The 7,721-nt window shown below is 32.0% G+C and overlaps 1 long non-coding RNA gene across 1 annotated transcript; it reads left to right on the top strand.

Moving 5' to 3' along the window:
- Positions 1 to 352: 352 nt before the first annotated feature.
- On the top strand, positions 353 to 1,793 carry LOC136117546 (uncharacterized). The gene is made up of 2 exons (XR_010655077.2): positions 353 to 1,361; positions 1,428 to 1,793. It is a non-coding gene; the product is annotated as an uncharacterized lncRNA (long non-coding RNA).
- Positions 1,794 to 7,721: the final 5,928 nt, after the last annotated feature.

Consider the following 7,721-nt stretch of genomic DNA (forward strand, 5'->3'; position numbering starts at 1 on the left):
TCCGTTCCGAATCGCCTGCAAAAGGTCATAGACACCAAAGGAGGGTATATTTTTTATTAATTTCCAGTTTCAAATAAATTTATAAAACAAATTAGTTAATTAAGATGAAAAAAGAAATTTTGTCAAAATACTTATGCCACCCATGAAATGACTTAGTTTTTAGTTTTAATTCAATTAAAAATCTAAATGAATGTTAAAAATGAAAATTTGTTATATTTATAATTTAATACAATGTAACTAAATGAATTATGTACAATCCATACATTTTTTTATATTTAAAATAAAAAAAAATTTAAACAGAAACTGAGGCATCGCCATGACAAAATATATATGCCGACCAGTGTACATAACAATAACAATCCTGGGCCTAGTAACACAAATCCTGTCGCTAGTGAAATACGATATTGTGATGTCTGTAATCTAAATGTTGCTAAAATTAGTTGGTCGCATCACTTACGCACCAACTTGCATAAACAATTATCTGGTGCGCAAATAAGTGATAACTTGCGGTGTATAAGAAGTGCATTTCGGAATCGTATTGAAACTTATATAATCACAAATCCAAATAAAGAATGCTTGGATATCAATTTATTTCAACAATCAATCAAAGAACAAGTGATCACTCTACTCCAAGAAGCTCAAAAAAAACACGTCAATATCAAATTTAATTTTGAACAATTCTGTAATTATGTTTTGATTAAAGAGAGTGAAGATCATTGTGAAATCAATCTAAAGTCATTTCAAACAAAAATGCAAGTCTTAAATCAAACAATGAGTCAGACTGAAAATCTAAATGAAATAATCAAAAATTTAAATGACTATATAAAAAGTGAGATGAGCGAGTTTCAAGAACGAGACAGTGGTTGGTCCCTAATTGAAATAGTTCATTTAGAAGTTAATATAAATAAATATCAGCTAATAAAGGGCTCGAATTTCATTGGTTTACCAAGAGAAATAGTAAACAGAAAAGCCTGCATCAACGTGCAAAATAGAGACGAATATTGTTTTAAATGGGCATTAATATCGGCTTTTGTGAAATTACCTTGTAATAAGAATCTACCCAATCAATATAAACGTAAAGGCATTTACAACATTGGATCGGATATAATAAATATAAATAATAAATCATTAAATTTTAGTGGATTAAAATTCCCCACACCGGTCGACAGCATAAAAATATTTGAAGAAAATAATCCTGAAATTAGTATAACTGTGTTGGGTGTAGACAGCGATGAAAAGACAATTATCGGTCCATATTATTTAACTAATAATAAAACTGACAACGTTTTACACACTATATATCTACTACTTCTCGAGAAGGATGACAAATATCACTATGCTTGGATTAAAAATATTTCCAAGTAAGTATTAAATTAGAAAATTAAAAAATAAAAAAAATTATATTTATTTCTTTGATTCTCCATTAGATTACTTCGCAAACAAATAACGAAAAGTACGAGGAAGATTCATCTATGCAATGGCTGTTTTCTACATTTCTACGATAGCGACAAACTGGAACGACATATTATGGAGTGTAATAGAATTATAACTGAGATGCCTACAAATGAAACGGCGACTTTAAGATTTAAAAATTTAAAAAATCAATTAGATGTTCCTTTTGTAGCATATGCTGTTTTTGAGTGTATTTTAGAAGGGATGAATCTGAAAACTTCGGATAACATAAATTTGATTCAAAAGCACATACCGTATGCATATAGTTATTATATAAAGTGTTCATTTGACAATAGTTTGGATATATATCGAATATATTATGGTGAAGATTGTGCAACACATTTTGTTGAGAGCATATATAATGATTGTTTAGTGTTATATCAAAATCACTTAAATGTAACGATACCCTTATATCCGCTATCAATGGAGCAACAAAAAATAATTGACTTAGAACAAAATTGTAGTATATGCGGTAATATATTAACTGAACAATCTAAAAGAGTTCTAGACCATTGTCACTTAACAGGCAAATATAGAGGTGTAGCACATAATAATTGCAATTTAAACTATAAATTAGCAAAATTTTTCCCAATATTTTTCCATAATCTCTCGGCATACGATGCTCATTTATTTGTAAAAGAATTAATTAAAATTCCTGGTGATATTTCTATACTTCCGCTAAACAAAGAGTTTTATATTTCGATCTCAAAGAAAATTTATATAAATCCCAATGAAACGTTAGAACTTCGATTTTTAGATTCATTTAGATTTATGCCTTCCAGTTTAGACAGCTTAGCCAGTTATTTAAAAGAAGAAAATCTAACCACAATAAAGTCATTTTTCACGGACCCGAACAAATTTCAAATGGTTAAACGTAAAGGCATATTTCCGTATAGCTATTTAAATTCAGTTGAACGCTTGTCAGATACACAATTACCGTTGCGCGAAAATTTTTATAACCAATTAACTGATAGACACTGTTCTGAAGAGAGTTATCAGCACGCTCAAAACGTTTGGAATGCCTTCGAGTGCACAAATTTATTAGATTATTTATTATTATATTTGAAGGTAGATGTGCTGTTGCTATGTGATGTTTTTGAGAATTTTAGAACAGTATGTAAAAAAATCTATAATTTAGATCCTTGTCAATATTATACAACTCCTGGTCTATCGTGGGATGCTATGTTGAAGACAACTAAAATTGAATTAGAACTACTCACAGATATTGATATGTATAATTTTATAATGAAAGGTATTAGAGGTGGTCTTGTTCAATGTAGTAAACGTCATTCTATTGCAAATAACAAATATCTAAATAACGATTACGACTGTGAGAAAGAATCAAATTATATTGTATACTTAGATGTTAATAATTTATATGGGTATGCTATGTCACAAGCTATTCCGTATAAAAATTTTAAATGGCTAGAAGAAACAGAAGAGGGAATTTTTGAAAATTTTGATTTAAACACGTGCGTAGATGATCAACCAATTGGTTATATTTTAGAGGTCGATTTGGAATACACTGAAAACTTACACAGCCAGCACAATGATTTACCATTTTGTTCGCAGAACAAAAAAAATGAAAATATGCAACAATCAAAATTGATTGCAGACTTGACAAACAAATATAATTATATAATTCACTATAGAAATTTGCAGCAATGTCTTCGACATGGACTGATTTTAAAGAAAATTCATCGAATATTACAATTTGAACAATCTGATTGGCTTAAAAAATATATTGATTGTAACAATCATCACAGAACATTGGCTGTTAATGATTTTGAAAAGAATTTTTTCAAACTGCTAAACAATGCAGTCTATGGCAAGACAATGGAGAATGTCGACAAGAGAAAATCAATTAGATTAGTGTCCAGGTGGGAGAGTGATGGTAAAAAATTGGGAGCTAGAGCACTTATCTCAAAATTTAATTTTAAGAATATATTGCAATTGGCCGATGATTTCTTTGCAATTCAAATGAAAAAAGTGCATGTTGTCTATGATAAGCCTGTCTACATTGGCTTCACCGTTCTAGAATTATCAAAATTTAAAATGTACAATTTTCACTATGACTATATGAAGCCGAAATATCAAGAAAATATAAATTTAATGTATATGGATACTGATTCTTTTATCTATGATATTAAGACTATAGATTTTTATGATGACATTCGTTTTGAAATTGATCAGCATTTCGATACTTCAGAATATGATAAGGATAATGTTTATACCCGTTACTCGTAGAGTAAAAGGGTATACTAGATTCGTCGGAAAGTATGTAACAGGCAGAAGGAAGCGTTTCCGACCCCATAAAGTATATATATTCTTGATCAGGATCACTAGCCGAGTCGATCTAGCCATGTCCGTCTGTCCGTCTGTCCGTCTGTCCGTCTGTCTGTCCGTCCGGATGAACGCTGAGATCTCGGAAACTATGGGAGCTAGGCTATTGAGATTTGGCGTGCAGATTCCTGAGCTTCTTACGCAGCGCAAGTTTGTTTCAGCACAGTGCCACGCCCACTCTAACGCCCACAAACCGCCCAAAACTGTGACTCCTACAGTTTTGATACTAGAATAAAAATTTTAGCTGAAATGTATTGTTCTCATCAATACCTATCGATTAATCCAAAAAAAAAGTTTGCCACGCCCACTTTAACGCCTACAAACCGCGAAAACCTGTGACGCCCACAATTTTCATGCTATATAAAAAATTTTAACTGAAATGTATTGGTCTCGTCAATACCTATCGATTGATCTAAAAAGAAATTTGCCACGCCCACTCTAACTCCCACAAACCGCGAAAACCTGTGACGACCAAAATTGTTATGCTAGATAAAAAATTTTAACTGAAATGTATTGGTCTCGACAATACCTATCGATTGGTCCAAAAAAAAAATTTGCCACGCCCACTCTAACGCCCATAACGCTTAAATCTGTATACCGCCGGTAGGTGGCGCATTTTAATCTCGCTTTGCTGCTTGCATATCTCCATTTAGCTGAGTAACGGGTATCTGATAGTCGAGGTACTCGACTATAGCGTTCTTCCTTGTTTTAAATTACCATTGATAAACAAAAAAAAATTAGGTATGATGAAAGATGAGTGCAGGGGGGATATAATAAAAGAATTTATTGGACTCAGAGCTAAAATGTATTCAATACAAGTCTCTAATATAAATAATGCTGAAACAACGGAGATCAAAAAAATTAAAGGAGTAAAGGCGAGTGTGACCTCAAAATTAACTATTAACGATTTTCGAGATTGCTTGTATAAAAAAAATAAGCAAGTTGGAACAATGTACTTATTTAAATCGAAATTACATCAAATTTATACGCAAGAGTATACAAAAGTCACCCTAAACTATTTAGATGATAAGCGCTATATAAAAGAGAATAATATAGACACACTTGCATGGGGTCACAAAGATATAGCCTACTAAGTTAAGCTAAAAATAAAAAAAAATTGTCTTTTTTGCTTTATACAAATATATTACATTTTATTTTTTCGAAATAAAAATTTTAAACATAAATGACCACAGTTATATGTATTGAATTTTTGTTCATTTCTATAGTTATATTCAATGGGTGGTTTTAAATATTTCACAATTTCAATGGGCAAATCACCAAAACTATCATAGTATTCTTTATAATTTCTATTCTTGAAATATGCTACCCAATGCGTACCACTACCGCTTTCGTTATCTAAATTAATTATCCCACATTCGTTGGTCCATGGTTTCTTGGGGAGACGATCACGCATAAAAACACCACGAAAGTGTCTAAAATGCTGTTTACCAAAATCAATTAAATCAATATCGGTAAGTGCTTGTTTGGGTAGCATATTTATTAGTTTTTTGCTGAATATGGCTTATAAAATAGTCCAAATCCTTTCTTATAAGGTTTCAAGAAAAGTCCTTTTCCCATCGCAATTGATTCCATATAGCGGTTATGACGTGTCGCTTCGGCTAATTGTTCTTTACCATTTTTGACAGCGTTTATTGCTTTAGCAACAGCAGATCCACCACTAGCAAGACCACCAACTGCACCAAGTGCAGTCAATATTGGTATCAACGGTAGGAATCCTCCAATTTTTGGTAATGGTATCACCCTCGGAATATTGGAGATATTATTCGCTAGACCTCGTCTTCGTCCTCGTTGTCCTCGTTGTCTTCGATGAAAACTAGGTGGGATTGATTGTTGAGATATCTGAATTGCTTCATCGATACTCGTAGGATTTCTTCGTTTTAAAATTCGCTTCGTTTGACTCACAATGCTTGCGAATGATTTTTTTCTTGTTTGTCGATGACGTCGACGTTGTTTTTTTTTATTACTAGCTGGTTTCCTCTTACGTTGACGTCGATTAGATTTGTTTTTAGACATACCTAGACCGAATTTAACTTTTGTTTTCATAGCGTTAGTCACAAACCAAGCAGCAGAACGTTCTTTTAGACCGCTATCTTTTGCTTTAAAACGTTCCCACGCTCTATCACCTAAAATATCATCGGCTTGATGACGATTTTTCAGGTCTTTGAATTGTGAATATGCAATATCGTGTTCTCGACACGCTGCATCTAGCGGATTAATCCCTTTGTCTCCACGTTTCAAACGCTCTGCAAGTTTTGTGCCTGGTCCACAAAATTGATATCCTGGCAAATGAAGTTCAATTGGTAGTTTGTTAATCAAGTTGTTAACGAGTCCACTACCAATTCGATACTGATATGAATTTAATTTATGTTTATAATTTATACGCATTATTGCATTTCCTTTTTTTTTTGTTTTTTGTTTATGACTATTCTGTTTCAATGACAATCGTACATTAAACAAAAACGAAATATATACTCAAATATTTATAGTATTTTCATTAGTAGTTGTAAAAATTTGTCCAATAAAACAACAACAACAACAACAACAAAATGAGATTTATAAAACAAACCAGACAAATTAAAGTTCGAAATGTCGATCAAATTTGTGGTGAGGGGGATAGCAGTGGAAAAATTACACATAGCCCATTGTTACCGAATTCGATACGTGCTCTAATTGTGGGGCCATCTAATTGTGGAAAGACAAACGTAATGATAAGTTTGATCGAAAGTCCCAATGGACTTAAATTTCAAAATATATACATTTATTCAAAATCGTTGTATCAGCCAAAGTATCAATATTTAATGAAATTGATTAAACCAATTAAGGGGATACACATGTTCACGTTTTCAGACAAGGAAAAAGTCGTCAGTCCAGAAAGGGCTAGACCACACTCAATAATGATATTTGATGACGTAATCTGTGATAAGCAAACAGCAATAAGAGATTATTTCTGTATGGGTCGCCACAAACACATAGACTCCTTCTATCTATGTCAAACTTATACAAAAATACCAAAACATTTAATACGTGACAACGCTAATTTGATTATAATTTTTAAACAAGATGAAATGAATATTAAACATATTTACAATGATCATGTTATAGGCGATATGACTTTTAAGCAATTTATAAAAATTTGTGAGGAATGCTGGAAGCAAAAATATGAATTCGTTCTCATAAGTAAAGATAATGATATTGATAAAGGACGATATAGAAAAGGATTCGATAGTTTTATACATCTTTAATCATCATCATCTCTCGATCAGCTCTGGATCAGCTCGGCATCAGCTTTGAATCAGCTCTGAATCAGCTTCGGATCAGCTTTGGATCAGCTTTTGGATCAGCTATATATATATATATACATATATATATCATATATTTTACTAGTAAATAAATAAATGGTTTTTAAACAAACAACAACAACAACAACAACCACAGCAGCAATGGTCAAATCAAAAAATAAGACTAAAGTGTTGGATGATCTGATTCAAACCAGATTGTTGTTGACACAGAAATTGAAAAGCATGAAGTCGAATGAAATGGATCGAATTAATATGCTGGAAAATACCTTTAAACCAATTACAAAACCTTTGAATGTGATTGCGGAAAATTTTCTAAAAAAGAACAAGAAGGCAAACAAATACAACAACAACAACAACAACAACAACAATAATAAGCGTGAACTGATAAAATATGATGATCATCAGCATCGAGGTCTTCAAGAAGGAGAACAACAGCAGCAGCAGCAACAACAACAACAACAAAAACAACAACAACATGTTGAAATGCTTAAACACAAAAGACGATACTCTCCAAAGAGGGTTATGCGAAGAAGACTAGATAACACCGACAACACAAACAACGATTTGGAGATAAAAGTGAGAAAATTTAAATCCTATAATGCAAAC

The sequence above is a fragment of the Drosophila suzukii genome, unplaced genomic scaffold (assembly GCF_043229965.1).
Source record: "Drosophila suzukii unplaced genomic scaffold, CBGP_Dsuzu_IsoJpt1.0 scf_8, whole genome shotgun sequence".
In the NCBI taxonomy this organism is placed as follows: Eukaryota; Metazoa; Arthropoda; class Insecta; order Diptera; family Drosophilidae; genus Drosophila; species Drosophila suzukii.